We start from the raw sequence: 14,734 nt of genomic DNA on the forward strand, positions 1-14,734 counted from the left end.
TATCCTGACACTGCAGCTTCAGACAACAGTCTACAAATCGGTGGTACTTTACCTCTGCCTACATAATAAAATACTATAGATACCTTTTAAAATAACTTCTCTATGATTCATTGATTTGAGAACAGGGCAACCATGTATGCTAAGTACCTACAGGAGCATCTGTCATTAATGCACTCTAATGAATAGTTAATGATAATAGGAGAATTTCCTTTGTTCTCCAATGTTGAACAACATACAGTAGTAGATGTTTGCTATTACCATTGTTACTGATAGTCTCAGTAATTACAGGATTGGAGTAACAAATATTCTGAGTATTTAGTATTAATACAGTTCCTGATCATTTTATATAAAGTCATTTTCTGAAAATAAAGTTACGGAACAAAAAGTCACCAATGTTCTCTTCAGTCAAACTACTTTCCAAATTTGTGTTTTAATTTTTATGTTTGTCACAAATACATTAAGGGATCCATTCTCATAATTTACTTAACAATACTGGTTATCTTTTAAAATTAAATTACTTATTTGGCTATTATCTTTATAAAAGATTTTGGCTAATAGACAAAAAAGTTTTTAGACATCTACAATCTTAACACCAAATTCGTACTTCACATGGAAGCTATATTCTTTACAAGCAGCACCCAAAAGTGGCTCTGAATGATCTCAGAGATTACTGTAGCTATGGCTTTTTAAACATGTTGGTATGGTATAACTGAATATAAAATGGTCTAGAATTTAAGATCTTTATTCATGTTCACCTATCCTGACCCATTTCTGCCCCTTTTTACTAAGTAAAATTCACCCAGGACCTCAGGGTGGCCTTCAGAGAAGAGCTTTTAGGGAATACATATGTGTAGAGGTTATGTAAGGAAGAGGGCAAAGCAAGGGAAATAACCTGAGAGAACAGTTCAATGACCAGAAGATCCAAAGACCTGTAGACAAAAAAATCGCATTTGATCAGTGTCATGAATAGAGGTCATCTTTGGATACAGCAGGAGCCTATGAGATGGTCACACCCAACTCAACTTTGGCAGAACTGGGACAAAGGACAAAGACCGAAGTTTTTGTATACAGCTGCAGAATCCTGATGAGCAGAAACAACATATTATCTATATAATCCAAGATGAGTTAAAGATTCACCATGTGAAGAACTGGATAGGCATGTTCACAACTTTTTTTTTTTCAAAATGAAGTAAGTGTCTGACAGCCCTGTCTCTACAAAACCATTACTAGTTCATCAAGATTCAAGCACAGTGGAGGAGCATATGGACCAAGGTCCAACTGTGCAGCTGGCAGGGGAGGCCACCAAGATCTCTACTGTTGGTCCAGTAGCAGGAAGGACAGGGGAAGCCATTTCATCACAGAAATGTCGGCACAGAATTGATGGTTTAGCTAAGTCATCAGGTAGCAACACGGGAGATGGGTTGGAGGAAATCCAAGTAAGTGGGAGTCTTGTAGTAATTTCAGTTAAAAATGACATAACCCAAATTAAAAAACAGCAACAGAGATGTCAAGAAGGCAACCAGGCTTGAAAGTTACTGACCTCATCTGAGTCATGGATTAGCCTGAAGTCCCCATGTATATTCTTCCCATTAACCCATGAATTTGGAATTTTATGACAATTTTTTTTACAGTTCATAGTTCATCTTCCCCTACACATGTTCCTAAAATATGTACATGATAAATTTTACTCTCTGCTTCCACAGATACATGGTTTACTCTGAAATTAGCAGCTTTATCTTTTTTTATTTGGTATGATATCCTTCATGCCTAGTAGTGATCCTGTAACACAGAGATGTTGTTAAATCATGCAACAGGCAGCATTCTACTTATCAAGGAGAGGGAGACAACATGGAGCAGAAGAAGTTTTTAAAAGGTAGAAAGCATTGAAAAAGAACGGAGCTTATTGGCAAGAAGTCCTTTGTTTAGCCAAGGTTGCCCTCCTAAGGGAAGCAGAAAGCGTTTGTCAGGAAATTTCCTGGTATTGATCAGTTTCAGTGGTTAAAGGTTACATTGCTGGTGCGTTGAAATGGCACAAATCACTGGCAGGAGCAGCCAACCCAAATCACACTAACAATTTTAAAGTTTCTACTCAGACATGGTATCTATCACACAAACTCACATTGCTTTGGCCAAAGTCAGTTATAGAGTCAAGGTCAGTGGGACAGGGATGAAGACCTTATTTGAGGGACAAGAGTAATGCAGCCTATTACACTTAGATTAAAAACAGTACAGCTCCAAGAGTGAGGAACACATAAGCCATACATAAAGTTACACAAGGGTATGACTTCACACAGGAGTGTGTATAGTGAAATGGAGAGCTTGGGCTAACCAAAGAGGAGATGGAGAATGAGGAGACACAGAAAGCAGATTACATCGAGCCACAAGCGATGCAGGAGGACAACAGGGAGATGCTCAAGTCTTTGAACCGAGGTATGTCTTACCTATTCTAAAATTGAACCTGGTTGAGTCAGTCATGAGTGCTCATCAGTCAACATCCTGGGAAGAACAGAGACTCAGGGAGAGCAACCAATGTCTGGAGATGCAAGAGCAGGTGTTAGAATCTTCCTGGCCTCACACTTCCTCCTCACCGCCCCCCCCCCCCCCCCCCCCCCCCCCCAATGTGGCTGCTTCATTTCTCAGCAACCTTCAGTTCTGTGTACCTCCTTTTCAGAGATGAGAAGTCAGAAGTTAATTTAGGCCCTGAGCTTCTTTTCCCACTGCCTCTCCCATTATATCAATCTTTCCCATTATTATTTATTCTAACTTCTGGCCTAACTAGCAGAGGGTCTCAGGAAGACATCAGCAAACTTTTTCCTGTCAAGGGCAAATAGTACATGTCATAGGCTTTAGAGGCCATGCAATCTCTTTCATGGTAAATGGATTCTGCCTCTGAAGTACCAAAGCAGTCATTAGTAGTATGTAAACAAATGAAACACCTGTCCACATTTCGTCTGTGAGCCACGAGTTGCCAACTCATGCTCTAAAGGAAGGATTCATTTCTGACCACCTCTGGCTGCTTTATGGTAGTTTGACTTGACATACTATTTTTACATAATGAAAGGAAAGAAGATAAGCCAATCATAGGCATGTTCCCTAGTAAATATCACCACATACATAGAGTTGTTATACTGTAGGTCACAGGCTCTTTAAAAAAAAAAAACAAACACACCCATTTTTAACATGTATCCTCATCACAACTAATAGGGGAAAGTTAGTATCAGTGTCTATTTTGAAAACACATGGAAGTAAAAAATCTTTATTCACCCAGGTCAGGAAAAAAGGCATTTGGGAACAAACATATCATGTCAATCAGACCTTTTTTTTATTCTACAGCAAATCAACTTAAAACAGCATCAAAATAGGACTTGTACTCCTAAGTCCTACATTTAATTATTTTTTCTTATTTTGAGTGGAAAAAAAAGATTAAACTATAACCACGTTTTATCCCCAGACACTAAAATCTTAAACATAAACATGTTTTTTTGGGAAAAAAAGATTTATCCTTTTAAGTTGCAATTTAACATCAGAAATACAAAACTTCTGGAGAACACAGCAAGTTGCCCAGAACTTGATTGCTTTGGGGGGAAAAGAAGTCTACAGCCATGATGTAGAATCCTTCTAGAAAATAAAAAATGCATTACATTGATTCCTACAGAAAGCAATTTATATTTGAGAACAATGTTAGTTACCCAATTATAAAAACTCAGAAAAACTTAACAGAAGTCTTCTCACTAATTGGTAAGAACTCATCACTCAGTACACATAATAACAGGAGTAAATTGTCTCCAAATAGTAAATACCATATTTGGTTGGTTATTTATTCCTTCTTCCCTGATTTTGAAAACGGTTTTGCATATGTAGTTTTATCTAAGTATTTCTCTTGCTACAAAAAGCAACCAAAAATGGCAGAACACTATTTGGGCAAGGAAATTCTGTACCCAACAAATCAAGAGTTAACACTGGTTACGAACAAGGACAGTTTAAAAAAAAATGTGGACACTTGTGCCGCAGAAATAATCCCAAAAATTATACATATATTATCAAATGTAATCTTTCTGGTCTAAAATTAAATGAAAAATATGAGAGGTTAGGAGCACTTGGATGGTCAGTCAAGTGAACATTTGAGTCTTGATTTCAGCTCAGGTTAGGATTTCATGGTTCTTGAGTTCAAGCTCTGCATCAGGCTCTGTGCTGACAGAAAGGAGCCCGCTTGGAAAACTGTCTCTATCTTGCTTGCTTTCTTGCTCTCTCTTAAAAATAGGTAAATAGACATTTAAAAAGAAAAAAAGATGCTATCTCCCGCTGTCTCTCTCCCCTGCTCACTCACTCTAAATTTTAAAAAAATCAAATAAAATGTAACATTTGAGAAATTAAGTAATTTCCCAAGAGCATTCACCTAGAATATACAGTCTTTTAAGCATTTCAGCTACTTCCCAAAATGACCAAGTGAACATTCACTCCTGACTATTCAGCTGATTCTAAGACTTTCCAACTTTCTCTCTTCCCCACTCATGCATGAGACCTATAAAACACTACACTGATCGTTTTCTATTTCCTAAGAAATAAACTTGGTCAGGAAATGAGACTATATTCAGAGTTCTTGACCCTTGTAAACCTGTGAGCAAACAATGGGTTTTAAATTGGAATTGCTGCAGCTTCTGGTATATCTTCCCTGTAAAGACAAGTCACAAAAAATCTTAAAAAGAAAACTAAAAATTGAGGTACCCAAGGATGCCTGGCTCAGTTGGTTAAGTATCCAATTCTTAATTTCAGCTAGTTCATGAACTGGTGGTTTATGAGTTTGAGCCTTGCATCAGGCTCTGTGCTGAAGAAGCCTACTTGAAATTCCCTCTCTCTGCCCCTCCTCTGCTCACTCTTTCTCTCAAAATAAACTTAAAAAAATTTTAAAGAAAACCAGAAAGCAAAGGAAATCTAAAGTTTAATCATCACCTTTGTATCACTTTGAAATGTCCTTTATATATATTAAAGTTTTCTTGTAAGCATGTAGATATCCCCTACTCAGTGGGGACAGTGGTTCCCAAGTAAAAGGCACTCAATAAACATCTGCAGAGTTTTAAGCATAAACTCAATGCCTATTTGTCAGCATTCACCACCAGTGATCTTTCTACCATGTGGTCCCCAGTCTTCATTTATTTTCGGTTTTTAATTTCCAGTTGGTTCACTATGTCTTTAAAAGTTTTGGCTTCAGAACATTTTCAAAGGAAGGAAACATTAGGTATAGCCATCTAGTAGGAATAGAGACAGGTGCTATAAAGGGTGTTTGGGGACTTAAAACCATGATTGCCCTGCAAAGGTCTTAGTGATTTTTGTCTTCATTTATGGTGGGTTGCAACTGACTGATCACTGGGGTGGGATTAAACTTCTTCAAGCCCTCCTTCAAGGTCACCAATTGCCTTTAGAGTTAAGTTTTCTCCTTCCTGCATGAACACTTATGTAATTTTTATCCAAATAAAAACATCTGTACTTTATTATGTATTATATAACAAACAAAATGTTGCCCTGTGCTGGGGCTGACAGGCAAGTACACTGCAGGGCACCATATTCAGGGTCCACATGGGCGAAGTCATCATGTCCATCTGTATCAAGCTACAGATCAAGCATCAAGTGATGCAGGTCCTATGCAGGGCCAAGTTCAAGTTCCCTGGCTTCCAGAAGATCCTTATTTCTAGGAGGTGGGAATTTACTAAGTTCAATGTAGATGAATTTGAAGCCATTGTGGCTGAACAACAGCTCATCCCAGGTGTCTCTGGGGTCAAAAACATCTCTGATCATAGCCCCCTAAACAAACAGTGGACTCTTTACTGTTAAGAACCTTGGCACTGCCCCCCTGTTATTATGTCCACCAATAAATCCTACTTTATCAAAAATATATAATTATATATTACATATTTTATTATGTCTTATTTATGTCATATCATATGCTGTATATTATAGAATACACATTTTCTTTAATATTTTATTGTTTTTATTTATTTCTGAGAGAGAGAGAGAGCAGGGAAGGGTCAGAGAGAGAGACACACACACACAGAATCTGAAGCAGGCTTCAGGCTCTGAGCTGGCTGTCAGCACAGAGTCCGACGCGGGGCTTGAACCCACAAACCGTGAGATCATGACCTGAGCCAAAGTTGGATGGTCAACCGACTGAGCCACCCAGGCGCCCCTAGAATATATATTTTCTTGAAACTTAAAACTTAGCAGAATCCAACTATAGTCTATTCTAGGAGATCATGGGGGTTTTCCTTCAGATTTAAAAATCAGGTTTTCTTCAGAGGCAGGTCTACTCTTACCTGCCTGCCCTCCAAGTGAATTTTTATTTATTACTATTAATTCTACCTATCAGTCATCTCATTTTTCATTTCATTCTGATGATGTTCCTCTTGGCCCATACTTTGAATTTTATGGTCATCCATCTTTGCAACTACAGCTGCCCAACTTCTCTGAAGCTACAGGTGAATTTTAGCACAAGGTTCATTCCTCAGGCCTTCAAAACATTGCTCCCTTTCTCTTAACATGAAGTATTTTTGAAATAATCCTCCTTTGTTTCTTATTCTTTGGTATATTCATATTATCTTTGGTACTGATCTCAGTCTATAACTATGGAATCCCCTTATCTCATCACTAGGCAGATTAGTATTTTGAAAATCTTGACACAATTTTCTGTCTCCAGGGGCCTCACCCAGGTCACCTCTGTTCCATGACAGGAGTACCTCCCTACTGACTTCCTAGCTAGTTTGCTGATATGGTAATGTCCATGATGCTTTATAATTCATATACAGTATTACAACTATAACGATCTCTCAAAATGTACCTCATCACCATTAGTCTCCTTTTATTACCTATATACTTACTGCCCTCCTCTTTTTTCCCGCCAGAGACTAAAATCTTGGATTGCATTTATCAAGATGGGAGAGACGAAAAATGGAAAAGTCATTCTGTCTGCTTCCTAGAGTAGAACTCAAAAGCCATAGAGAGGAAACCCTAAAGTTTCTGTTTACCACACACCATGGGTCTCAGTCGGGTACTAGATCTACTTGTGACTCACTTCAAATGTTTGGTTTTCTCACTGAGGCATAGTATATAGAAGATAATGTAAAAAAATCATAAAGTGAATTATAACAGGCTGATTGCAAAACAAAGCAAAATGTCAAGCACTTCACATTTCCATGTGCTTGAAAATTAGGTGTCATATGTTTATAAAGATAATACCATTCATGGTTTAAATCACGAAGTCAAATATCAAAGTTCAAGATATTCAGCTATTCATGAAGATTTTAAGTTTAAAAAACATGTATGGAAACAGGTTGTTCATATAGTGGCAAAAGCCATAGGAATTTAAGAAATGATTTGGAATGTTAAGGGAATCATCCACAGTGGCCCTGCATTCAGAACAAGGCCCATTTTCCAAGGCTGAGGGTATTTACAGGAAAGCTGAGGAAAATTCAATCAAAAGCAACAACGGGGAGCCAAGAGAATGACAAGAGAATGTCTGAGAGAAATGGCTGCTAATAAAATGAATTTATGGGTCCTGCTTCCCAGTTCCATGGTAAAGACAAACAGTAAAATTGCTACGGTAAATGTGTCAGGGAAAGAAGAGATGTGACGCAAACAGCTCAACAGCTCACACCAGCTCACAACAATCAATTCCACAATTTTCACAGATTTCGAGATCGGATGGTGAAACCTATAAGTCAACTGATGTCTCACTACATGAGCTTACAATGAAGGCAAGAATATTAAAACCAAAGGTAATACATACTCAAAATCCCTCATGTCAAATACTGTACTGCATTTCATTATCTATACTCTTAAGGTTATTCCCTCCTATTTTACCTGTGAATGGTTGAAATACTACATCACCAGGTGTTCCCAATTCCACATTCAGTAACACTGCTTTGGTAGCTTGCATTTGGCCATAATGGAGTTTTTGCCCTATGGAAACTAAAACACTACAGATCAGGGTTCAATTTATTATTTTGTTACTTGGTTAGACAAACTATTTTCCACTTGTAACCTGTGGTTGTAAATAAAGTTTTATTGGAATATGGCCAATAGTAAGTAGTATTGAATATGGCTCCACTCTAAGGACAAAGTTAAGTAATAACAAGAGAAATCATATGACACTAAATTTGAAATATTTACCACCTGATTAAGAAAAAAATTGCCAAAGCCTGGTTTAGACTTAAAACAAATGATGCAGATTATACTTACAGGTGTGCTATGTCTATATCCATTTCATTTTGAGTAGCACAAAGAAAGACTTCAGAGAAACATTCTCTTGGTGTTTGAAACCACAATCTGATTCAGCAAAGAAGTCATGTCATTAAAAAATAAGCTTGATTCTTACACATGCCTTCATTATTTCAGTTTGCCTTTCTCATCAATCTAAATGAAATTATTAACCAACATTCATGTTGAAACTACATTCATTTGCCATGATTGTTTACCACAAACAAGAGTTCAGCAAAAAACAAAAACAACAAAACAACCAATTAAAGGATTGTATGCAAATGTTTGGCTCTAAGACTTTACAATAAAGAGTATCATTGTTTGTAAACTGTGTGCTATATTTATATCAGTAGCAAAATGTATCAAAAACCTGTATGTATATAAACATACACATTTTTGGAAAGAGCTAGTTTTCAATATTTATCAGCACAATGACTACTATGAAGATGTTAAAGATGCAGAAAGTTCATCTGTAATTGAATAGGGCTCCTAAAAGGCAGCAGTATTTTACTATTGTGAAAGGTTAGCAATACAATGATGAAAAATAAGAATTAGTGATAGGCGGTCAAAACCAGAACTTTTGGGGGACCTGGGTGGCTCAGTCTGGAGCCTGCATTGGATTCCATGTCTCACTCTGCTTCCCCCCACCCCCCTTTGCACACTCTCTCTCAAAAATAAACATTAAAAATTTTTTTAAAATATGTGAGTCCTACGAGAACAAAATTCAATTGCTAAACTGACCTCACCCCCTTTTGTTTTTGCCATTATTCTCTCATTCCAAAGCAAGATATCTTACTACTGGGTGCAGCTAACCAAATGAATTCAAGGAAACACAAACTGGAAAGACATGGCTAAGATGGTCTTTGAAAGTGTCACAAAAGAGGGGTGCCTGGTGACTCAGTCAGTTAAGCATCTGACTTCAACACATGTCATAATCTCACGGTTTAGTTCAGTTCATGAGTTCAAGCCCTGCTGTGGCCTGGCTCTGTGCTTCCCCTCAAAAATAAATAAGGACTAAAAAAAGAAAACCAGAACTTTGGCTTCTGAAGGAAGTTGATCATCATTCCATGGGAAGGCATGCATCACTCTGACTGGTACTGATTTTTTGAGGAAAAATCTGTCCTCTATTTGCCAGCCCAAAAGATCGTCAGTGGTACTGGGACCAAGGAAAGTCTCTCTGCCTGGTATATACAAAACATTCCAGTCCATTACTCAGCATTGTATAGGAATCCTAGTTTCCATTACTCTCTCCTAGCCTATGTCATACGATTTCAAACTTTCTACATTCCAAGTCCTTATCTATAAAGGACGGCTGCCACTTTACTCCCTCCATCTCCTAAGGCAGTCATGTGTCTAAATGAGAAAATACAGTGAAGACACTCTAAGACCCTGAGATCAAAGGCACAAGGTAGTTCAAAGCACTCTAGCCAGTATATTCAACACTTTTGTGTGAAAATAAAATTCACAAAACTTCTAAACTACAGACTAACTTCCTATAGCCAACAGTGGGAAGTTCGTCTACCATTTGTTGGCCACAAATTAGTACTTAGGTGAATAAAAGTCTAGATGCATACACAAGATGATTATGTGAAAAAGTAATACGGATCTTTTCAGAAACTGGGTGATGAATGATCATTTTAAAGCAAAGGCAAGGCACAGGGCAGCACATGCACTCAGTTCACCCATTTATTTTATGTAAATCACTGACCTCTACAATAGGATTATAGCATTACTGCTCCTAGCACTTCACTCCACACAGGTCACAACTGCCTGTTATTATTTCCAATGGCCATTGGAGAAGACTTCCTAATTATCCTACGGGATTCTTTTAATAAGATAGGAAAAAAAACCCACCTTATTTTTATTTAAAGGAGACACATAACTAGCAAAAAGTCAAAAGGTTATCAATAGATATATAATGAAATGTAAAAAGATGATCATTAAGCAGAACATCTAGAATATTCAAGACACAAGAGCCAAAATACCTAACAGCTGTCACATGTTAATCAAACATAACATGCTCTAAGGGAATAAAAATTTGGAAAACCTATCAAAGTTACATAAAACCGGGGCCTTGAAACTATCACACTTACACATCAACCTCCCTTGGAAAGCATCTGAAGAATTTACTGAGGTCCTCAGTCATCAGGTGGAAATTCTTCTTCCAAGAATCCAAATATTCTCTTCCAAACTTCACCTTCAGCTGTACCTGTTCAGTACAGGTGTGTATATTGGTCAAGATTTCAATGAAATGACCCATGGGCTCTGACCCAGGAGACAAAGCCCAGATATTCTTTTATCAAGCTGTCTCTTGAGGGTAGAGTTAATAACACTTGTTTTCTCTTGTGACAGTGGTTGGATTCTTTGATAAGTCTGACAAAGTCAGAGGAAGAAGATGGGCTAGGCCAAGGGAAGCACTTTTGTCAGGGTCTCAAAGACAACAGATAAGCTTGAAAACAAAATGGCCTTTGGTTGCTTTTTTGCCCTCCAAGTTTTAAACAAAGCCAAGCCTTCCATAGTCTCATGATTTCTTTTGAAATAGGCATCAGTGTTCATACCCACAGAGTTAATTGCAAGCTACTTCCTACTGGGGACCAGGTGTGGCCAGTTAGTACACAGTTACTTCCATATCTATGTCCCTGAAGCAGCTTACTGGCCTCCAAATTCTTTAAGGAGGAGGGAAAAACAATCAAGTGATTAGCAAGCAAGTAGAAACTCAGCCCTTGGCTGGAATTCCACCAGGCACACTTGTGTACAGACTGTATTTTGAGACAGAACTTTTACTTCATTTTCATTACCTGTGAACTTGAGCTCATCACCTCAGAGCCTTACTCCCCACCTTTAAAATGACATGATAAGCCTACTACCAATGGTCCCAGGAAGTGTTCGTAGAAGCCGTCTTTCAATCTGCCTCCAAAGTCATGATCATCAGGCCGTCCTTGTAGAGGGTCTAAGCAGGCAGTGGCCCTTTGTTGTGTCAAGCCACAGCGGCAGGTCTCACATGGCAGGAGACCTCAGCACCCCTCAGCAGAGCTTGTCATTCCTAACCAGGCCCCAGCTGTACCTCTGCAGGAAGACGATTCTCTCTCTCACTTTGAGTTCTTTGTCCAAGTATTATTCAATAGCCCATCTAGGCAACCACCCCTTGGCGGCCATCTGTCAGTCCTCAACCAGATAGGAGGGATCAATTTGATGATGAAGCATTTCAGTGAGAATTCTTTCTCCTAAATAACAATGGCATTATTTCCTTTGTAACTTTGCAGAAAGGTGGTCCACCTACGCAATAGGTCTCTGGTCCCCTATAGTATTCTGCCTACAGAAAAGTGACTCTAAGAAAATTAAGACACTTTTTCCAAACCCATATCAACCTGTAGCACACAAGGTCATCTTTCTAACTACAGTATCAGAAATGCTAACAAAAAGTAACACCCTCAAGTATCTGAGGACATTTTTCTGTAGGGCTTGGGTGGCCAGTGCCTATTTTCCTATGAGCCCACAGAGGATATAGGCAGAAAACTCCTCTAACGGTAACATAGGGCACTCCATTAGGCTCTGATTTAAAAAAAACAGTATTGGAATGATCTTCTTTTGAGCGATGTCTTAAGTTGTTACATTAAAAATGGAGAAAGAGTAATTCCCACATTTCCTTCCAATAGACCAGCTACATCTCAGATGTGACTCAAATAAGCAAGTGATGCTCTGTCACCGCAGAGCAGGCAACATTTCCTGGGAAATTAAGCAGTCACAGCAGTTGCTGAAGGGGAACTCACTCCATCATTCTGGCATAATCGTGGAGTTTAGAGTGTTAACTCGAGAGAAACGCTTTCCCTTGACAATAATAAGGACACCTTTGTGGGAGGATTGTTCAATCCCCAAAGGACTGAGGTAAAGATAACAAGATTCCAGAAGCAACTCTGCAAGAATCAAGTCATTCTTTTCCAGGCTTCACTTTCAGGTCACCCCATATGCCATCTTTATCCAATTTTATCTACTGACTTCACCTTCCTGTAACAATCCTCCCATCCCAGTTGACTGTGGAACAGTTTTAAGTTCGCCTTAGCAACTCAACGCAGCAGACCACAACACTTATCAAAGTAGCAGTGACCCTAACACACACACCATTCCCTTGTGTGATGACTCAGTTTCTACACATACTTGGGTAGACTACAGCACATAGTTGTTTGGTCAAGCAGTACTCTGGATGTTGCTGTGAAGCTAATCATGGACATAATATCAGTCAGCGCACTTTGTAGCACATAACCCTCGATAGCATGGGAGAGTCTCATTCTATCAGGTGTAAGCCTTAAAAGATCGACATTTCTTAAAGAAAAAGCTATTTATCCCCCAAACTGAGACATAAACACTGCCCAACTTCCCAGCTTACTGACCTACCTGCAGATTTCCAACTCAAGACTGGAGCATCAACTTTTTCTGAATTTCATTGCTGCCGGCCAGTCCTATAAACTTTGTGCTTCTAGCCCCCACAATCTTTCTTGGTCATAATTTTTATTAGATAGTAATAATACTTAATACCAGTAGTTATTATCAAAAAGTGATATTGACATTGATAGAGACACTGATGTGTGAATGTGTGTATAAATGAGGGAGCAGATTTAATGGGGAGCTTTTGCTTTCCCTAACACTAATGTCCCTTAAACTGTTCTCAAGAAGTCATCTTTCTTCATACAAAAGATGAGGTCGATATTAAGCTTTTACAAACCTAACAGAACCTAAGTGGTGATTATAAAGCATTTTAACATGCCGTGCATAATGAAAAGAATCAATACAAATAGCTGCATCATCCCACCACAATGTAATACAAATTTTTTCCAGGCGTCTGTCCTATACTGGGAACATGTATTCTTTAGATTCTGTTTTATTTTTAACATTAAAGTCAATCACTGTTAAATATGTTCATTTATTATGAAATCAGTCACTTCATTTTTATTTTATTTTTTATTTAATTCTGAGAGAGAGAGAGAACAAAAGCAGGGGATGGTCAGAGAGACAGGGAGACACAGAATACGAAGCAGGCTCCAGGCTCTGAGCTGGCTGTCAGCACAGGGCCCGACTCAGGGTTTGAACCCACGAACGATGAGATCATGACCTGAGCCGCAGTCGGAGGCTTAACCGACTGAGCTACCCAGGCACCCCGTGTCACTTCACTTTTAAAAAGGACACCTAGAAGTTAATCTTCAGTAATAATGTACTACAGATTTGAGATTCTATCAGTAGTATAAGCCATTTATTTTCAAGACAAAGTTTGCAATATAGAGGTTACTTTTGTCAGCTTACATGTCTAGAATGCTCTACAATAGGGTTTCTGAGTTCTATATTCTGTATCTCTATTAGGGAAAAAATTTTACCATAGAAATTGAGGGTATGTTTTTTTTTTAATGTTTGCCAACAGCAGAAAGATCAATACAAGGCTTACACTCACAAACCTCAAGATCATCACCTGAGCCAAAGTTAGATGCTTAACCAACTGAGCCAACCATGTGCCTCATATACTACCTCTATTTTTAAATTCACCTGTAGCATCATCAATCAGATGCTTTATATATATATTTTATCCTACTCCTGACAGAAGACTCAAGGTCCTTATTGTTATCTGAGGTATAAAATTGAAGACATTTATGATGACAGGGGACACGAGGTACTTGCCTAAGATTTAGAACAAAGATAGAGTTTGTATACAGTAGCAGCTTTCAGGCTTTGCAGTTAAGCTAACTGCTTCGATGTTAACTGATAGCCTCTACCTCTGCTGCTGGGCCAGCTACAGCAAGACCTATCAAATAAAAATCTGTCAAATGAAATTCACTGCTTAGGGAAAAAAAAGCATCAATTTTCCCTAATCACAGAATCATCTGTTCCTCCAAGAATGTGGTTAATAAATATTTGCATCAGGATTGTAGACAAATGGAGGGCAAGAAGCAAGGGTCTTCAGTTTTTACTTTCCAATATTTAAACTGAGGTTTCTTGTCTCATTACCTAAATAATGCCAGTTGCCAAGAATGAACCTGAAGTCTTGACACTAGAAAATAGTTCACGCACTGAATTTTAATTCAGACCCCTATCTTTCATCTAGCTTTCCAAGTGAGATCAAAATGAGGTAAGTGCTTTGCAAACTGTAAGCTAAGTTATACTGTTACTATTTAAAAAATTTTTTTCTTTGTTAAAGAGTGAACAAATTGTCCTAGAATAAAGATATGTTCATAACAGCTTTTTTTCCCCTTGACCATTCCAATCAGTAAAACATTAACTGTTCAAATAATTTACAGGAAATGTCATTTGGAAGAAAAAAATGCTCTCATAAACTACAATCAGAATCTTAAACTGAAGGAAACTTAACTCCAGAAATTTAAGATTTGTCAGTATTTCATAGTAAGTAGTAAAGTCAACACACAAAGCCAAGATTTGGTATTTTGTCATATATTTTTTACCCAAAAATTTTCACTTCTAACTATGTGTAATTACTATCAACATT

This window comes from Hyaena hyaena, unplaced genomic scaffold, assembly GCF_003009895.1.
Source record: "Hyaena hyaena isolate Hyena2069 unplaced genomic scaffold, ASM300989v1 scaffold_768, whole genome shotgun sequence".
In the NCBI taxonomy this organism is placed as follows: domain Eukaryota; kingdom Metazoa; phylum Chordata; class Mammalia; order Carnivora; family Hyaenidae; genus Hyaena; species Hyaena hyaena.